The sequence below is a fragment of the Bufo bufo genome, chromosome 1 (assembly GCF_905171765.1).
Source record: "Bufo bufo chromosome 1, aBufBuf1.1, whole genome shotgun sequence".
NCBI classification, from domain to species: domain Eukaryota; kingdom Metazoa; phylum Chordata; class Amphibia; order Anura; family Bufonidae; genus Bufo; species Bufo bufo.
Window position 1 is genome coordinate 741,238,647 of NC_053389.1, and position 21,675 is coordinate 741,260,321.

The window sequence follows — 21,675 nt, forward strand, 5'->3', positions numbered from 1 at the left end:
GAGATAGTTTTTTCGTCACATATTGTACTTCATGACACTGCTAAAATTGGGTCAAAAAAGTTAAAAAAAAATTGTAAAAAAAAATTCACCAAAAATTCTCTAATTACAAAGTTTCAGTTTCTCTACTTCTGTAATGCATAGTAATACCCCCAAAAATGATGATGACTTTACATTCCCCATATGTCTATTTCATGTTTGAATCATTTTGGGAATGATATTTTATTTTTTGGGGATGTTACATAGCTTAGAAGTTTAGAAGCAAATTTTGAAATTTTTCTGAAATTTTCCAAATCCCACTTTTTCTGGACCAGTTCAGGCCTGAAGTCACTTTGTGAGGCTTACGTAATAGAAACCATGCAAAAATGACCCCATTTTAGAAACTACACCCCTCAAGGTATTCAAAACTGATTTTACAAACTTTGTTAACCCTTTAGGTGTTCCACAAGAGTTAATGGCAGATGGAGAAACAATTTTGGAATTTCAATTATTTTTAATTTTTTTTTTTAAATTTTCCATTTTAACCCATTTTTCCCAGTAATAAAGTAAGAGATAACTGCCAAACAAAACTCAATATGGGTTGCCCTGATTCTGTAGTTTGCAAAAACACCCCATATGTGGTTGTAAACTACTGTTTGGCCAAACAGGAGGACATAGAAGGAGGGGAACACCATATGGGTTTTGCGAGGCAGATTTTGCAGGACTCGTTTTGTTTATACTAGGGATCGACCGATTATCGGTTTGGCCGATATTATCGGCCGATATTGAGGATTTTGAACGTTATCGGTATCGGCATCTATTTTGCCGATATACCGATAACGTATTGGGAACACAGAACGCGCTGCTCTCAGCGCATTCTGTGTTCCCTCCGCAGCACAGGGGAGAAGGAAGCAGTGTCTCCTCCCCCTGTGATGCTGCTGCCGCTGCCTCCAATGACAGGACGGAAGACAAGAGGAGGGGAGGGGCTGTGGCCGCTGCGCCACCAATGAAGATGAGTCTTTCATTAATTCAAATACAGGAGGCGGGAGCTGGCTGCAGAATCACATAGCCGGCTCCCGACCTCTATGAACGGCAGCTGCGGTCCGCGGTAGTTAACCTCTTAGGTGCCGCGGATCGCAGCTACCGCTCATAGAGGTCGGGAGCCGGCTATGTGATTCTGCAGCCAGCTCCCGCCTCCTGTATGTGAAAGAGAGGTATCTTCATTGGTGGCGCAGTGCGCCCCCCCCCCCCCTCAAGCCCCCTAGTATTAATCATTGGTGGCGCAGTGCGCCCCCCCCCCCCAAGCCCCCCAGCATTAAAGGGAATCTGTCACTAGCAATGTTTAAAAAAAAATTTTTCATGGATCCATGTTTAATAAAGTACCTTTTTTCCATCTGTGTTCTTCTTTTCCATGTCAGTCTTGTCCTTTCTTCTAAAAATCGATTCTTAGGATATGCAAATGACGCTGTAAGGAGCCCAGAGGGGCGTTTTTCTTTCTCCACGGTGCCCAGGAACGCCCCTCTGAAGTGCCGTGCCCGCCTAAATATGAAAACTACTAACTCCTCCATGTTTAGCTGAATCGCCTCCCAGAGGCGCGGCTAAGTCCTCAACATTCACCCCCCCTCCTCCTCCTCCCTCCCCCTCCTCAGCGCCGCGCTCTGCGAACACCCGATCCTCCTCTCGTCGGCGTCCCAAATCCTGCGCAGGCGCAGTGCCGGTGATTGCCTGCGCTCTGATAATACGGCTGAGGGCAACAGCTTCAACATCGTCACTGGGCTCGGCGCATGCCCAGTGACGATGTTGAAGCTGTTGCCCTCAGCCGTATTATCAGAGCGCAGGCAATCGCCGGCACTGCGCCTGCGCAGGATTTGGGACGCCGACGAGAGGAGGATCGGGTGTTCGCAGAGCGCGGCACTGAGGAGGGGGGGGTGTTGAGGACTTAGCCGCGCCTCTGGGAGGCGATTCAGCTAAACATGGAGGCGTTAGTAGTTTTCATATTTAGGCGGGCACGGCACTTCAGAGGGGCGTTCCTGGGCACCGTGGAGAAAGAAAAACGCCCTTCTGGGCTCCTTACAGCGTCATTTGCATATCCTAAGAATCGATTTTTAGAAGAAAGGACAAGACTGACATGGAAAAGAAGAACACAGATGGAAAAAAGGTACTTTATTAAACATGGATCCATGAAAAAAAATTTTTTAAACATTGCTAGTGACAGATTCCCTTTAATCATTGGTGGCGCAGTGCGCCCCCCACCCCAATAGTAAAAACATTGGTGGCGCAGTGCGCCCCCCCCCCCCTCAAGCCCCCTAGTATTAGTCATTGGTGGGGCAGTGCGCCCCCCACCCCCATCCCAATAGTAAAAACATTGGTGGCGCAGTGCGCCCCCCCCCCCCCCAGTTCTAATCATTGGTGGCAGTGGCCACAGGATCCCCTGCTCCTCCGATCGGAGCCCCAGCAGTGTAAGCCTGGGGCTCCGATCGGTTACCATGGCAGCCAGGACGCTATTGAAGCCCTGGCTGCCATAGTCAGCTCCATGCTGCTGTGTGCACAGGGCAGCAGGGAGAGTGCGAGATCCTATTCACTCTGATAGAGATCTATCAGGGTGAATAGGACAAGGGTTCTAGTCCCTAAGGGGGCTAAAAGTTAGTATAAAAAAAAAAAATATTAAGTATAAATGAAAAAGATTTACAAAAAAAATAAAATAATAATACACGTTAACAATAAACATTAATTTTCAGCAGATTTGTGTAGGAAATTTTTTTTTTTCCTCAAAAATAAAAATACCCAGAATATCGGTATAAATTATCGGCCTGAAAGTTGACAAATTATCGGTATCGGCCCTAAAAAATCAATATCGGTCGATCCCTAGTTTATACCATGTCCCATTTGAAGCCCCCCGTTGCACCCCTAGAATAGAAATTCCAAAAAAGTGACTCCACCTAAGAAAGTACACCCCTCAAGGTATTCAAAACTGGGTTTACAAACTTTGTTAACCCTTTAGGTGTTCCACAAGAGTTAATGGCAGATGGAGAAAAAAAATTGGAATTAAAATTTTGGGAAAATCTTTTATTTTAACCCTTACTTTATTACTGCAAAAAATGGGTTAACAGCCAAACAAAACTCAATATGAGTTGCCCTGATTCTGTAGTTTGCAGAAACACCCCATATGTGGTTGTAAACTACTATTTGGCTAAACGGCAGGACATAGAAGAAGGGGAACGCCATATGGTTTTTGGAAGGCAGATTTTGCTGGACTCGTTTACACCATGTACCCTTTCAAGCCCCCTGATGCACCCCTAGAGTAGAAACTCCATAAAAGTGACCCCATCTAGGAAACTACGGGATAAGGTGGTTGTTGTTTTGGGACTATTTTAGGGTAAATATCATTTTTGGTTACTCTATTACACTTTTTGAGGCAAGGTAACAAAAAATTTAAATTCTAAAATTGTTTCTACATTCGCTATTTAGTTTTGTGGAACACCTTAAGGGTTAAAGTTTGTAAAGTAACTTTTGAATACCTTGAGGGGTGTAGTTTCTTAGATGGGGTTCACTTTTTTGGAGTTTCTGGTCTAGGCTACATTGGGGGGGGGGGGGCTTGTAATGGGACATGGTGTAAATAAACCAGTCCATGAAAAAATGCCGCCTAGAAACCATATGGCGTTCCCTTCGTTCTATGCCCAGCCGTGTGCCTATATAGCAATTTACGACCACATATGTGGTGTTTCTGCAAACTACAGAATCAGGGCAATAAATATTTAGTTTTGTTTGGCTGTTAACCCTTGCCGGAAAAAAAGGATTCAATTGGAAATTTTGTCAAAAAATTTGTGTTTTGGTACAGTTTTTATTTTATATTTTTAACGCTGTTCACCTGAGGGGTTTGGTCAAATGTTATTTTTATAGGACAGATTCTTACGGACGCGGCGATACCTAATATGTCTACATTTTAAAATTTATTTAGATTTTACACTATATCATCATTTTAGGAACCCAAAATAATTATTTTAGTATCTCCATAGCCTGGGAGCTACAGTTTTTTTTTGTTTTGTTGGGCGACTATCTAATGTAGGGACTCATTTTTTGCGGGATGAGATGGCGGTTTTATTGGCACTAATTGGGGGGGGGGTGCATATGACATTTTGATCGATCGCTATTACACTTTTTGTGATGTTAGGTGACAAAAAATGGCTAATTTTTTTAGAGAAGATTTTTACGGACACGGCGATGCCCAATATGTATGGCTCTCAGACTTTGGAGACACTAAGCAGGGATCCTCAAACTGCGGCCCTCCAGATGTTGTAAAACTACAATTCCCACCATGCCCTGCTGATGGCTGTGTGGTTGTCTGGGCATGCTGGGAGTTATAGTTTTACAACATCTGGAGGGCCACAGTTTGAGGATGCCTGCACTAAAACTAATATTTTTTGGGGGAAAAATTGTTTCCGTGTCTCCAAAGCCTGAGAGTCATAGTTTTTTATGTTCTCTAGAGGACTGTTGGGGATTATAAAAATGTAGTACTCCATGGAAGTTTTATACTCTCTGAAGCAATCGATAACGCAGAGACCCGGATGATCGGGGCAAGTGTCACATTGAGTGGTGGTGTCCTTCTGTATCCCCCTCTTGTGACACACTCTGCATCTTTTTTGGGTTCACCCTTCTTTCCAGTATGGGGGACCACACCTGGAAAATGTTGGCCAGGGACGATCTGGGCACCTCCAATTCCCGAGGTACTCCGGCCTGCTCTTTCCCGGTCTGAAAAAATCAGGTCCTTGAGGACTGCCTCATAGAATTGGATAAATGTCCCTGTGCTGCCAGCGCTTCGGGATAGTACAAAAGCGTTATACAAGGCAACCTGCACCAAGTAGACCGCAACTTTTTTGTACCATGCCCGGATTTTGCGCATGGCATTATATGGCTTGAGGACTTGATCAGAGAGATCAACTCCTCCCATATACCAATTGTAGTCGACGATACAATCGGGCTTCAGGACCGTTGCCGCGGTACCTCGGACAGGGGTGATGCCATTATTGTGGATTGTAGACAGTACAAGGACATCCCTCTTGTCCTTATACCTGACCAGCAACAGGTTTCCACTGGTAAGGGCATGGGTCTCACCCCTGGGGATAGGTACCTGGAGGGGGTGGGCAGGGAGGCCGCGCTGATTTTTCCGCACGGTCCCACAAGCGAACGTGGATCTGGCGGCAAGGGACCTGAACAAGGGAATGCTAGTATAAAAGTTATCCACGTACAAGTGGTAACCCTTATCTAGCAGTGGGTACATAAGGTCCCACACGAGTTTCCCGCTAACACCCAGAGTGGGGGGACATTCTGGGGGTTGAATACGGGAATCTCGCCCCTCGTACACACAAAATTTGTAAGTGTACCCTGAGGTACTCTCACAAATTTTGTACAGCTTCACGCCATACCTCGCCCGCTTAGTGGGAATGTATTGGCGGAAACTGAGTCTCCCCTTGAACACAACAAGAGACTCCTCAACCGCGACCTCCCTTCCAGGTACGTAGGCCTGCGCAAATTTGGCCCCGAAGTGATCGATAACCGGCCGTATCTTATACAGACGGTCATAAGCAGCATCACCTCGTGGGTGACATGCTGCATTATCTGAATAATGCAGACATTTCCGGATGGCCTCAAACCGGCGACGTGTCATGGCCATACTGTAGAGTGGGGTCTGGTAGAGGACGTCCCCACTCCAGTATTGCCTGACACTGGGTTTTTGCACTAGACCCATGTGCAGCACGAGGCCCCAAAATGTCCTCATCTCGGCTGCACTGACCGGCATCCAGCCACCGAGTCTAGCCAAAAAAGAGCCCGGGTGCTGAGCAACGAACTGTTGGGCGTACAGGTTCGTCTGCTCCACCATCAGATTCACAAATGGGTCACTGAAAAAAAAAAAAAAGTCCATTTCAGTGAACCCCACTGTGGGAATCTGGATTCCTGGATTGCCAACAAAATCCGGAATCTCGGGCTCAAAATCCACTGGGGAACACCAGCTAAGTTCACCGGCAGGGGGCTCCGGTAGGCTTATTTGGTGGGCCGGGAAACCAGTACGAGCCCCAGGGCGGCTCGTACTAGGGTGGGCCACAGGGTTCCTAGCATGTGGGGCCCCTGGCTCCGCCTGGTGGCGCCTCCGCCGCCTTGGGGGCTCATCGTCATCAGATGATGATGCGGATGTCAAGAGGAACGTGGGGTCATCCTCACTGGGGCTCTCTGAGTCGGAGGCAAGCTGGGCGTATGCCTCCTCCACCGAGAACATCCAACGGGCCATGGGTATGTGTTTGTGTATGTGCGTGCGTGCGTGTAAAACTTTATTGTATGTGCGTGTGTGTGGGGGCACGGGTGTTCGTGTACTAAAAAGTAAAAAAAAAAAATGGACAAGTGTTAGGGAAGAAAAAAAAAAAAGTTCAAACTTGCTGATCAGCGGTACAACGCTGAGCGGCGGTGGGGCGGGCGATGCGCTAACAGTGGCCGGACGCTAAGCGTGCCGGCCAGTCAGCGCACACAAATTTTTTAAAAAAAGTGGTGCTGGGGGGCCAGTGGCGGGGGGGATCTAGGGTCTCAAAGCTAAAAAACAATAAGTTTAGATAAAGTGGTTCCCTTCTATCTCTGCCTAACGGTGCCTCTCCCTCACTGACCCTAACCTACCTGGAGGGTGATGGGTGCCGACGGGGGGATCGCAGGAGCCTGGTGAGGACGGTGCAGGTGCTGAAACAGGGAGAGGAGGGGAGAGAGGAGCGCCGGGAGTTTGAATCTCCCGCCTCTCATCAGCACACTGGACAGCAGCCATCAGCACCACGGCCAGCACCGCCTCTCCCAAATGCTCGGACTGTGATTGGTGGTGTGTAATCACACCACCGATCACAGTCTTTTTCCAGTTCATCGGGTCACCGGAGACCCGAATGGACCGGAAATGCAGCAAAACGCAGCAAACCGCAGGTCTGAATTGACCTGCGGTTTTCTGCGATCACCGATAGGGCGTTGTGACAGGATGCCCGCTGAAGGATTTCAGCGGACATCCTGTTCCAATTAACCCCCGCCGCACCGCAATCGCGTTTTAAACCCATGACATACCGGTACGTCATGGGTTCTTAAGGACTCGGGAAACATGCCGTACCGGTACGTCATGCGTTCCTAAGGGGTTAAAGGCTATGGATGCATTTGAGGGCTTATTATTATTGCATCGTACCTATTTTTAGCTAAAAAAAAAAAATCCAATGGGTCTTATTTTAAAAAAATACAGGTGAAACTCGAAACATTAGAATATTGTGCAAAGTTCATTTATTTCAGTAATGCAACTTAAAAGGTGAAACTAACATATGAGATAGACTCATTACATGCAAAGCGAGATATTTCAAGCCTTTATTGGTTATAATTTGGATGATTATGGCTTATAGCTTATGAAACCCCAAAGTCACAATCTCAGGTCCCCTTTGCTCAGGGGGTATGGATTAATTAGCTGACTAGAGTGTGACACTTTGAGCCTAGAATATTGAACCTTTTCACAAAATTTTAATTTTAAGCTGCATTAATGCAATTCCTTTTTATTTGCATTACTGAAATAACTTCTACACAATATTCTAATTTTTTGAGTTTCACCTGTATAGTGTTTGCTGCTCTGTCCCCTTCACAATGAAATCTGTCAGAGGCGTTTACACACTTTTAACCCCTCAAATGCTGCAGTCAATTACCAGAGTTGCTGTGCTCCTAGTGACTCCTAGAGAAGTTCAAGCACTGATTCTCCGATGGACTGCAATGGTAAATCAGTAAGGCCCCTTTCACACGGGCGCAATGCGTGAGGTGAACGCATTGCACCCGTACTGAATCCGGACCCATTCATTTCTATGGGGCTGTGCACATGAGCAGTGATTTTCACTCATCACTTGTGCGTTGCGTGAAAATCGAAGCATGCTCTATATTGTGCCTTTTTTTACGCAACACAGGCCCCATAGAAGTGAATGGGGCTGCGTGAAAATCGCAAGCAAGTGCGGATGCGGTGCGATTTCACACACGGTTGCTATTAGACGATCGGAATGGGGACCCGATCATTATTATTTTCCCTTATAACATGGCTATAAGGGAAAATAATAGCATTCCTAATACAGAATGTATAGTACAATAGGGCTGGAGGGGTTAAAAAAATAATAATAATTGAACTCACCTTAACCTCTTCAGGACATCAGGTACGCCCTGATATCCTGGTAATTCAGGACCTGTACGCCCTGTGTATTTCTGATCACCGGCGGGCGGTGATCGGAAGCCGGTGCCTGCTCAAATCATTGAGCAGGCACCTCGGCTAAATGCGAGGGGGGGGGGGGGGGTCCCGTGACCCCCCCATGTTGGCGATCGCCGCAAACCGCAGGTCAATTCAGACCTGCGGTTTGTGGCTTTTTATGGTGCGGGCAGCGGTGCTATCGGGACCCCATGGGGCTGTAGGGGGGACCCGATGGCATGGAAGGCAGCGCGATGCCTTCCTTTGACGTGCCTGTGAGATCCAGCCCCCTGGATCTCACTGGCCGGAATCTGTATGAGTAATACTCACTGTATTACTCATACAGCCAATGCATTCCAATACAGAAGTATTGGAATGCATTGTAAAGGATTAGACCCCCAAAAGTTCAAGTCCCAAAGTGGGACAAAAAATAAAGTGAAAAAAAAGTTGAAAAAATAAAGTTTTCCCCCCAAAAATTAAGTTTCAAGTAAAAATAAACAAAAACGTCATTTTCCCCAAATAAAGTAAAAAAAAATTGGTAAAAAATAGGGGGGGGGGGGGGAATATATTAGGTATCGCCGCGTGCGTATCGACCGGCTCTATAAACATATCACATGACATTTTGATCGCTTGGTGTTGCACTTTTTATGATGTAAGGTGACAAAAATGGCTTTTTGGCACCGTTTAAATTTTTTTTTTTACGGTGTTTATCTGACGGGGTATATTATGGGATATATTTATACAGCTGGTCGCTACAGATGTGATGATACCTAATGTGTTTTTTCTATATTATTTTTTTTTTTTATACTTGAAATTGAAATACATACTGTATTACTCATACAGCCAATGAATTCCAATACAGAAGTATTGGAATGCATTATAAAGGGGATCAGACCCCCAAAAGTTAAAGTCCCAAAGTGGGACAAAAAATAAAGTAAAAAATATTGACATATTAGGTATCGCCACGTCCATATCGACCGGCTCTGTAAACATATCACATGACCTAATCCCTCAGATGAACACCATAAAAAATTAAAACTGTGCTAAATAAACCATTTTTTTGTCACCTTACATCACAAAAAGTACAACAACAAGCGATCAAAAGGCGTACGCCCACCAAAATAGTACCAATCTAACCGTCAACTCATCCCGCAAAAAATTGTCTCAGGTAGGGGCTCATCGCCCAAAAAAAAAAAAAAACTATGGCTCAGAATATGGAGACACTAAAACATAATTTTTTTTGTTTTAAAAAAAGCTGTTATTGTGTAAAACTTACATAAATAAATAAAGTATACATATTAGGTATCGCCACGTCCGTATCGACCGGCTCTATAAAAATATCACATGACCTAACCCCTCAGATGAACACCGCAAAAAATAAAAACTGTGCTAAATAAACAATTTTTTGTCACCTTACATCACAAAAAGTGTAATAGCAAGCGATCAAAAAGTCATAAGCACCCCAAAATAATGCCAATCAAATCGTCATTTCATCCCGCAAAATCATACCCTACCCAAGATAATCGCCCAAAAACTGAAAAAACTATGGATCTCAGACTATGGAACACTAAAACATGATTATTTTTTTGTTTCAAAAATTTTATCATTGTTTAAAACTTACATAAATAAAAAAAGTATACATCTTAGGTATCGCCGCATCCGTAATAAGTTACTCTAAAAATACCACATGATCTAACCTGTCAGATGAATGTTGTAAATAACAAAAAAAAACGGTGCCAAAACAGCTATTTCTTGTTACCTTGCCTAACAAAAAGTGTAATATAGAGCATTCAAAAATCATATGTACCCTAAACTAGTACCAACAAAACTTCCACCCTATCCCATAATTTCTCAAATGGGATCACTTTTTTGGATTTTCTACTCTAGGGGTGCATCAGGGGCGCTTCAAATGGGACATGGTGTAAAAAAAAAGTCCAGCAAAATCTGCCTTCCAAAAACCGTATGGCATTCCTTTCCTGCTGCGCCCTGCCGTGTGCCCGTACAGCAGTTTACGACCACATATGGGGTGTTTCTGTAAACTACAGAATCAGGGCCATAAATATTGAGTTTTGTTTGGCTGTTAACCCTTGCTTTGTAACTGGAAAAAAAAAAATTAAAGGGAAAATCTGCCAAAAAGTGAAATTTGGAAATTGTATCTCTATTTTCCATTAATTCTTGTGGAACACCTAAAGGGTTAACAACGTTTGTAAAATCAGTTTTGAATACCTTGAGGGGTGTAGTTTCTAGAATGGGGTAATTTTTGGGTGGTTTCTATTATGTAAGCCTCACAAAGTGACTTCAGACCTGAACTGGTCCTTTTAAAAAGTTGGTTTTTGAAAATTTCTGAGAAATTTCAAGATTTACTTCTAAATTTCTAAGCCTTGTAACGTCCCCAAAAAATAAAATGTCATTCCCAAAATAATCCTAACATGAAGTAGACATATGGGGAATGTAAAGTAATAACTATTTTTGTAGGTATTACTATATATTATAGAAGTAGAGAAATTGAAACTTGGAGATTTGTAAATTTTTCCAAATTTTTGGCAAATTTGGTATTTTTTTTATAAATAAAAATGTGTTTTTTTTTTACTCCATTTTACCAGTGTCATGAAGTACAGTATGTGACGAAAAAACAATCTCAGAATGGCCTGGATAAGTCAAAGCGTTTTAAAGTTATCACCACTTAAAGTGACACTGGTCAGATTTGCAAAAAATGGCCTGGTCCTTAAGGTGAAATAAGGCTTTTTTTCTCTCTCAGGCTATGAGCTGAGCGCTGCGATTGGCCAGCGCTACAGCCTGGGAGAAGGAGACGCTGGCAGGCTCCACCCAGTTGAGCCGAACATCTGAAGATACCGGAGCCTATACCGGGAGAACAGAGCGGCGCCCAGGGATAATAGTAAGTGCAGGGAGATCCCTGGGTGCCGCTCTCCATGTCTGTATGCTTAGTTTAGATTTTTTATTCTAGAGAAAGGTCCTCTTTATGGAGTTAATCCACTTGTTCGCGCAGCCCGATTTCTCTTCTGTCTTCATCTTTGCTGTGCACAGGAAAAGGACCTGTGGTGACGTCACTGCGCTAATCACATGGTCCATCACCATGGTGATGGATCATGTGATGGAACATGTGATGAGCGCAGTGACGTTATCAAAGGTCCTATTTCAACTGCACAGCAAAGATGAAGACAGAAGAGAAGCCGGGCTACGCGAACAAGTGGATTAAGGTGAGTTAAATAATTTTTTATTAATTTTTTTAACCCCTCCAGCCCTATTGTACTATGCATTCTATATTAAGAATGCTATTATTTTCCCGTATAACCATGTTATAAGGGAAAATAATAAAATCTGCACAACACCTAATCCAAACCTGAACTTCTGTGAAGAAGTCCGGGTTCGGGTACCAAACATGCAGATTTTTCTCACACGCATGAAAAAAACGCATTACAATGTTTTGCACTCTTGCGGAAAAATCGCGCATGTTCCCACAACGCCCGTGTGAAACCAGCCTTAATATGGGAGAAGCGATCAGATGATCACATTAAAGTTCCCTAGGGGGACTAAAAGAAAATATATTTTAACATTTTTAATATATATACTATGTGTATGTGTGTGTGTATATATACACTGCTCAAAAAAATAAAGGGAACACAAAAATAACACATTCTAGATCTGAGTTAATTAAATATTCTTCTGAAATACTTTGTTCTTTACATAGTTGAATGTGCTGACAACAAAATCACACAAAAATTAAAAAATGGAAATCAAATTTTTCAACCCATGGAGGTCTGGATTTGGAGTCACACTCAAAATTAAAGTGGAAAAACACACTACAGGCTGATCCAACTTTGATGTAATGTCCTTAAAACAAGTCAAAATGAGGCTCAGTAGTGTGTGTGTCCTCCACGTGCCTGTATGACCTCCCTACAACCCCTATGCATGCTCCTGATGAGGTGGTGGACGGTCTCCATAGCATCAATGCCTTCGTCTTGCAGGAACTGCTGACACACTCCAGCCACATGAGGTCTAGCATTGTCTTGCATTAGGAGGAACCCAGGGCCAACCGCACCAGCATATGGTCTCACAAGGGGTCTGAGGATCTCATCTCGGTACCTAATGGCAGTCAGGCTACCTCTGGCGAGCACATGGAGGGCTGTGCGGCCCTCCAAAGAAATGCCACCCCACACCATTACTGACCCAATGCCAAACCGGTCATGCTGGAGGATGTTGCAGGCAGCAGAACGTTCTCCACGGCGTCTCCAGACTCTGTCACGTCTGTCACATGTGCTCAGTGTTAACCTGCTTTCATCTGTGAAGAGCACAGGGCGCCAGTGGCGAATTTGCCAATCTTGGTGTTCTCTGGCAAATGCCAAACGTCCTGCAGGTGTTGGGCTGTAAGCACAACCCCCACCTGTGGACGTCAGGCCCTCATATCACCCTCATGGAGTCTGTTTATGACCATTTGAGCAGACACATGCACACTTGTGGCCTGCTGAAGGTCATTTTGCAGGGCTCCGGCAGTGCTCCTCCTGTTCCTCCTTGCACAAAGGCAGAGGTAGCGGTCCTGCTGCTGGGTTGTTGCCCTCCTACGGCCTCCTCCACGTCTCCTGATGTACTGGCCTGTCTCCTGGTAGCGCCTCCATGCTCTGGACACTACGCTGACAGACACAGCAAACCTTCTTGCGATAGCTCGCATTGATGTACCATCCTGGATAAGCTGCACTACCACTTGTGTGGGTTGTAGACTCCGTCTCATGCTCCCACTAGAGTGAAAGCACCGCCAGCATTCAAAAGTGACCAAAACATCAGCCAGGAAGCATAGGAACTGATAAGTGATCTGTGGTCCCCACCTGCAGAACCACTCCTTTATTGGGGGTGTCTTGCTAATTGCCTATAATTTACACCTGTTGTCTATCCCATTTGCACAACAGCATGTGAAATTGATTGTCACTCAGTGTTGCTTCCTAAGTGGATAGTTTGATTTCACAGAAGTGTGATTGACTTGGAGTTACATTGTGTTGTTTAAGTGTTCCCTTTATTTTTTTGAGCAGTGTATATATATATATACATTTTTTTTTCAGGTTACTCTTTTCTCTATTTAAAAAATAAACATCGCCATGGTCTAAAGTGCCTGAACAATTAAAATATATAAGTATTTATTCCATATGGTGAACAGCTTAATAGAAACAAAATGGCCGAAAGCACCTTTTTTTTTTTTCCTTCAAACTTCAGGTGGACTTTCATGTGTCTTTTACTGAGGAAAGGCTTCTTTCTGGCCACTCTGCCATAAAGCCCAGATTGGTGAAGTGCCGCAGTGATGGTTGACCTTCTGGAAGATTCTCCCATCTGCACACAGGATCTTTAGAGCTCAGCCAGAGTGACCATTGGGCTCTTGGTCACCTCTCTCACCAAGGCCCGCCCTAGGATGAGTCCTGGTTGTTCCAAACTTCTTTAATTTAAGAATTATGGAGGATACTAGTGGCAAAAATACGCCGTAGTGGCTGGTACGGGGCCTGGACAGCAGGAGCAATAAGACGACAAGTTATTTACTTTCAGGGCCCACCACCCACAGTAGCAGGGCGCCCAGCTTGTATACCCTCCAGTGGCACTGGCACAGTAGACAGACTCTATCCTGTGTCCAGTGCTGAGCACAGGGGAGGTGCAATTTTATTTGCAAAGTAGCTCAGCAATGGAGAGAGATAAGTGGTGATGAAGGGCCTGAGTGATATGACATTCTCATATTAGCTATGTGAATGGAAAAATAAAAAAAGTTATGGCTATTAATCTCTGGGATGAAAAATCAAATATGCAAAAATGAAAATAGTAAAAAGGGATAGTCACACCTCTTACTGGAAAAGTCTAGATGCATGTAACAGTATATTCCAAAATTTAACTATGTAACTATATTAGTAGTTCATATAAGGCCCTAATTCAGTACATATAATAACTACGGTATATATTGAAATAATAATCATACAGCACTATAGCTATTCTCTGTGGCAGGATGCTGCAGACATGTGCTTAGCGATATGGCCCTATTAATAGAACACCAAAGTCATTATACACGGCAGAACGCCAGAAGCACTGGAATGCAATTCACGTGCACAGTATATGTTTACAACGTTTACTTTGATTCATCAAAAGATTAAAAATAATTAATTACATCAGGATCTTATTCCCACAACAAACTAGTATCACTAATAGCAATACCATATGAATATTCAACAGCATCAGCGGACTCCTAACGTCTTGTTTAAAGGGGTTCTGCACTTTGTTTAAACTGATGATCTATCCTCTGGATAGATCATCAGCATCTGATCAGTACATTAGGGTCACCTTAGGCTCTACAAAAAACGCAGTGTTTGCCCGATCAGGCCTGATCTTGTGCGCACACTTGCGTTCAGTCCGCCCCACCGCAGTGAGAGAATAATTTTTTCCTGATCACTGCAAAACACGGTAAAATCGCTGCGCCGCTATAAAGATCACTTTTGAGCTTTCTGGATCTTTATTAGCAATCGCAGCTTTACTTCGCAAGCACTCCTTTTTACTAGGCAGGTTTGCTCTTTTTCCCGGGTAGTCTCAGAGGAATACCCCCTAAATTTAGTGAGCCCAAAATGTCAAACAAGGGGTATTCCGCTGAAGAGGCCTACAGGATTCTGGCCGTGATGGATGAAAGCGATGGGGACGCCTCACCCGCTGAATCCAGTGGTTCAGAATATGAACCTGTAGACAGCAGTGGCACTCTAACCGCTAGCGAAGATGACGAGGTTGAGGTCCCTGCTACGGTCAGGTGTACCCGATCCCATGTCAGTGTTCTGCATACCCCGCATGATGAGCCTCATTTGCAGCAGAGTGGTGCTAGCGCTGATCTTGTTTATGGTGCGGCATACACCAGCAGCGCAGCACATCCTGGACCTTCTACCAGCACTGCCGTATTCCCTGGTGAAGTGGCGAGCACCAGAAGGGCAGTTCAAGCTGGTTCGGTGGCACATGCAGTAACTCCCCCGTCGCAGCCACCACGTTCACAGGCCCGTAGAGCCCTTAGTCTCCCAGAGGTGCTGGCAAATCCTAATTGGCACTCCCCTGCTTCCCCGCACCCGTATTGCCCCCTTTCACCACCCAGTCTGGCTTTTGCGTGGAGACAGCTCATTTAGGATCAGCCCTCGAGTTTTTTTAGCTGTTCTTCACCGCGGATCTCTATGACTTAGTTGTGGCAGAAACCAACCACTACGCCACAGACTATATAACCGCCAATCCGGAAAGATACTATGCCCAGCCTTACCGGTGGAAACCAGTCACTGTTTCCTAATTTAAATTTTTCTTGGGCCTTATCCTCAGCATGGGTCTAACAAAAAAAAATGTATTGCGGTCCTATTGGTCTGAAGACCCAATACATTACATGCCCATGTTCTCTGCTGCAATGTCCAGGGCACGTTTTGAGGTCATCATGTGCTTTTATGCATTTCGCTGACAATAGAACCTGTCATCCAAGAGGCCACCCTGCTTATGACCGGCTCCACAAAATTCGGCCCCTCATAGACCATTTGTCATCCAGATTTGCAGATGCGTATACGCCCAATCAGAACATCTGGATAGACGAGTCCCTAGTACATTTTACCGGGCGCCTTGGCATCAAACAGTACATCCCCAGCAAGCGCGCCTGGTATGGGGTCAAACTGTATAAGCTCTGTGAAAGGGCCACAGGCTATACATATCGTTTTAGGGTCTATGAGGGAAAAGACTCAAAACTGGAGCCGGTCGGATGTCCTGACTACCTGGGGAGCAGTGGCAAGATTGTCTGGGACTTGGTGTCACCCTTACTCCACAAGGGGTACCACTTATACGTGGACAATTTTTACTCAAGCGTGGCCCTCATTCGGCACTTACATCTAGTCGGAATTCAATGCTGTGGCACCGTGCGACCTAGTCACCGGGGCTTCCCCCAACGGCTCATTAATACCCAAATTGCACGGGGGGAGAGGGCTGCCTTGTGTGACCAAGAACTGCTCGCGGTGAAGTGGAGGGACAAGAGGGACGTTTACCTTCTGTCCACCATTCACGCAGACACGACTGTCCAAATTGAAAGGGCAACTGGAGTCATTGTGAAACCCCTCTCTGTCTACGACTATAACCTTCACATGGGAGGGGTGGACTTCAATGACCAGATGTTGGCTCCCTATTTAGTGTCCCGCCGCACCAGACGCTGGTATAAGAAGGTGTCTGTATATTTAATTCAATTGGCTGCCTATAATAGTTTTGTTCTCTACAGTAAGGCTGGGAGAACGGGATCCTTGCTAAAATTCCAGGAAGAGATCATTTCGGAAATCCTGTATCCAGGAGGGTCCGTGCCCCAAGTCACTGCTGTAGTGAGCCGGCTACATGGCAGACACTTCCCGAGTGTCTATCCTGGTACCCCAACTTAACGTTCCCCAAGAAAAAGATGTTGTGTCTGTAGCAGGGGTGGAATAAGGCGTGACACCACCTTTTTTTGTCCTGACTGTCCTGACCAGCCTGCCCTATGCATAGGAGAGTGTTTCCGCAAGTACCACACACAGGTACACTATTAGTGTAGGGATTACGTGACACAGGACAGGCACACAGGGCTATTAGGGCCCTTTCACACAGAGCTGCCACAAACTTCTCCTTTCACCTGAGACAAAGTGCATAATGTACTTCGCCACATCTCTGGGCGATTTGCGCTTTGCACATTGTCCCATGGGGAAGGAGAGGTTTATCCTCTAAAGGTAAAAGAAAAAAAAAATCACAGGTAAGCAAAAAAGTAAATTTTCTGTTTCAAAAGTTCAATAAAGTTTATAAAAGTTAATGTTCTGTTCAAATGTTATATAAAGTTAATGTTAATAAATTTATTGCGTTGCGGCCTGTTTTTTTTTTTAACCTTCTAGGTGGACCAAGCGATCAACCAGCTGCAGCACTGATGTGCATTGCGCTGCTGTCAGATTACACAAAAGTCGGTGTATGCGGCGCTGCAAGACGAGATTTCTCCTCTGCAGTAAAAAAGATACGTTTGCCGAGGCTTATGAGCTGAGGGGCAATGTTCATATGCTTTGGCAAACACTTTGTATAAAAATAAAAAAATAAAAAAAATTCTGGCAATGATTTATTCATCCACATCGATTGATGTGAATGGAGAAATCGGGTTTGCCAGGGCATACGAGCTGAGTGGGTTTGGATGTTGGGCGGAGCTCCTATGTCCTGGCAGACGCCTTTCCCCTCCTTTTTTTTTTTGCACATTTTTTGGAAGAGATTTTTTCATCCACATTGATCGATGCGAATGAAGAAATCTGTGCCGTTAATTTTTTCTTTCAGCCCAGAGGCTGAACGGAAAAAAAAATCTCATTACCCGTATGCTCAATATAAGGAGAATAGCAGAAACTCCTAATGCTGGCCATACATGTAATGATTGTGGAGACCCTCAAATGCCAGGGCAGTACAAACACCCCACAAATGACCCCATTTTGGAAAGAAGACACCCCAAGGTATTCGCTGAGGGGCATATTGAGTTCATGAAAGATTTAACTTTTTGTCCCAAGTTAGCGGAAAGGGAGACTTTGTGAGAAAAAAAATATATATCAATTTCCGCTAACTTGTGCCAAAAAAGTCTTCTATGAACTCGCCATGCCCCTCACGGAATACCTTGGGGTGTCTTCCTTCCAAAATGGGGTCACATGTATTTATACTGCCCTGGCATTTTAGGGCCCTAAAGCGTGAGAAGAAGTCTGGAATCCAAATGTCTAAAAATGCCCTCCTAAAAGGTACTCATTGGAATTTGGGCCCCTTTGCGCACCTAGGCTGCAAAAAAGTGTCACACATGTGGTGTACTCAGGAGAAGTAGGGCAATGTGTTTTGGGGCGTCTTTTTACATATACCCATGCTGGGTGAGAGGAATATCTCTGTAAAAGACAACTTTATATAAAAAAAATGGGGAAAGTTGTCATTTACAGAGATATTTCTCACACACAGTATGGGTATATGTAAAAATACACCTCAAAACACATTGCCCTACTTCTCCTGAGTACGGCGATACCACATGTGTGACACTTTTTTGCAGCCTAGGTGCGCAAAGGGGCCCAAATTCCAATGAGTACCTTTAGGATTTCACAGGGCATTTTTTACGCATTTGGATTCCAAACTACTTCTCACGCTTTAGGTCCCCTAAAATGCCAGGGCAGTATAAATACCCCACAAGTGACCCCATTTTGGAAAGAAGACACCCCAAGGTATTTCGTGAGGGGCATGGCGAGTTCATGTAAAATTTTATTTTTTTGTCACAAGTTAGTGGAATATGAGACTTTGTAAGAAAAAAAAAAAATATCAATTTCCGCTAACTTGTGCCAAAAAAGTCTTCTATGAACTCACCATGCCCCCCACGGAATACCTTGGGGTGTCCTCTTTCCAAAATGGGGTTATTTGTAGGGTATTTATACTGCCCTGGCATTTTAGGGGCCCTAGGCTGCAAAAAAGTGTCACACATGTGGTATCGCCGTACTCAGGAGAAGTAGGGCAATGTGTTTTGGGGTGTCTTTTTACATATACCTATGCTGGGTGAGAGAAAAATCTCTGGAAATTGACAACTTTGTATAAAAAAAATGGGAAAAGTTGTCATTTACAGAGATATTTCTCTCACCCAGCATGGGTATATGTAAAAATACACCCCAAAACACATTGCCCTACTTCTCCTAAGTACAGCGATACCACGTGTGACACTTTTTTGCAGCCTAGGTGCGCAAAGGGGCCCAAATTCCAATGAGTACTTTTAGGATTTCACAGGGCATTTTTTTTACGCATTTGGATTCCAAACTACTTCTCACGCTTTAGGGCCCCTAAAATGCCAGGGCAGTATAAATACCCCACAAGTGACCCCATTTTGGAAAGAAGACACCCCAAGGTATTTCGTGTTATATGCATCTAGACTTTTCCAGTAAGAGGTGTGCCAATCACTTTTCAGAATTATATTACCATATCAACATGGGGCTGGGTGTGCCAGTGGATAGTGCACCTTTTTTATTTTTTTTATCCATTGCAAGAGCTAGGTGAGCCACTTCACTAGTGTGCCTAAAAATGAAAATAGACCCAGTCTTTAAAGGGTTCAATTCACACCTTGTAATATACTCTCATAGCCCATAATGTCTGGTCATGCTGGGAGTTATACAGTAGTTCTCTCCTGTTATATCCCTCAATATGTGATGTCAACTGATGCCCCATAACAGTCTGGACTTGCTGGGATTTTTTAGTTCCCTCCTCTTACACCTCTGTTCTTGTAATGTCCTATAATAGCCCATAATAACCATCCTAGAATGCTGGGAGTCACCCCTTTGGCAGATGACCTGTCACTGCCGTGGCCAGTCATTGGCTGCAGCAGTTACGTCTCCAACATCAAAATGGATGTGGATGCGGGGAGACCTGGAAGCTACAGAGCCAGTGGTGCAGATCAGGTAAGAATGATCACCACAGCAGGCCTGTACGCAAGATGATCCCTCGCCATATGTGGCAGGTGCCTGCTGGGGGGCCCATTAAAAAATTTGCAATGAGCCCCAGTCATTTCTAGTTACGTCCCTGGAGGCCACTGTGCCTTTGAGAACTTTCAGCATAGCAGAAATCTTTTGTACCTTTCTCCAAATCCGAGGCTCCACACAATCCTGTCTCCTCATGGCTGGTATTTGCTCTGATATGCATTGTCAGCAGTAATACCTTATATAGACAGGGCTGTGTCTTTCCAAATCATGTCCAATCAACTGAAACTGCAATTGAGGTGTAGAAACATCGTAAAGATGATCAAGAGAAATGGGAGGCTCCCAGAACTAAATTTCAAATGTGATATCAAAGGGTTTGAATACTTATGTCTGTGTGGAATTGTAATTTTTTTTTGCATTTTTTTGTTTTTAATAAATTACCAAAAATTTCTAAAATTCTTTTTTAGGTTTGTCATTATGAGGAATGGAGGGCAGATTGATGGGGAAAACTTGATTTTTTTTTTTTTCTTTTATTTTAGCACAGGGCCGCAGCATAACATGTGACAAAAGTCAAAGAGTCTGAAGACTTTTTTTTTATTTTTTTCCAATACCACCACATTTAGGGTACTTTCACACTAGCGCTTTTCTCTTCCGGCACTGAGTTCCGTCATAGGGGCTCTATACTGGAAAAGAACTGATCAGTTTCATCCCGATGCAATCTGAATGGAAAGAAATCAGTTTCGGATGCATCAGGATGTCTTCAGTTCAGTCACTGAACTGCGTTTTGGATGGAGGAAATACCGCAGCATGCTGCGGTATTATCTCCGTCCAAAATTCCGGATCAGTTGCCGGAATGGCGATCTGGCATTAATTTTCATTGAAATGTATTCGCATTAAAAAATAGTGCAATGCCGGATCCGTCCTTCCGGTCTAGGCATGCGCAGACCCGTAAAAATTTGAAAAAAAATATAGAAACTGATCCGTTTGTCCGTATGACAAACAGAGAGACTGATCCGTTCTTGCAATGATAGACAATTGGCAGACTCCTATGGCTCTCCTGAGGGAAAAAGTAAAAATGTATCCAAGTGACCTAAAACTACATGGAAACCATAGAGAGGGAAGAAAATGAACATAGTATGTTACATATGACTCTGTGGATGAGACCTCAATATATGTTTTTCCTTTGGGTTTTTCAAGAGAAATGTCTTGCAAAAAGCCTCAGGCGAAACTTATGTTGAGGTCCCATCCACACTGCATCTCCATATTCGATCCATGTTACTGAGTGACATACACTGAAATTGGTTTGCATGTTTCAGTTTAAGTTTCTCAGTCTATATAGCGCTATCGTTCAGCTGTGAGCCAGTAGAGATATTTTAGAGGAATATGAAGTGATTTAATATTAATGTGATTAAAAGTTAAGTTTTATTCCTAGCTTTCTGTGACTCCCTTTCGTAATGATATAGTTTTATTTGCTAATAACCTGCTTAACCCAGTTTGCAATTACATAACTTTTTACTGCATAAAAAAGCCTAGAAAAGATGCGATACCTTACAACAGGCATGCTCAACCTGCGGCTGTTGCAAAACTACAACTCCCATCATTCCCAGACAGCCTACAGCTATCAACCTACAGAAGGGCACGGTGGGACTTGTAGTTTTACAACAGCTGGAGGGCCCCGCAGGTTGAGCATCCCTGCCTTACAACAATGCCTAGTTGCTTAAACAAACCCAAAAATATCAGCGGTATGCAGTGGGGCGGTGGCATGAACAACAGTTATCCTATATCCACAAGATAAACACCGATCAGTAAGGGTCTGACCACTGGGACTCCCGCTGATCCAGATAACAGGGGCCTCATTCCCCTGTCTTGATGGAGTGGCAGGTTGAACACAGGCCCTGCCGCTGCATACATTCTCTGTGGAACCGCCAGAGATAGTTGAGTATAGCGCCTAGCTACCTCTGGCACTCCCGTAGAGAATAAATGGAGCAGCAGGGAGCATGCTCTAGCTACCGC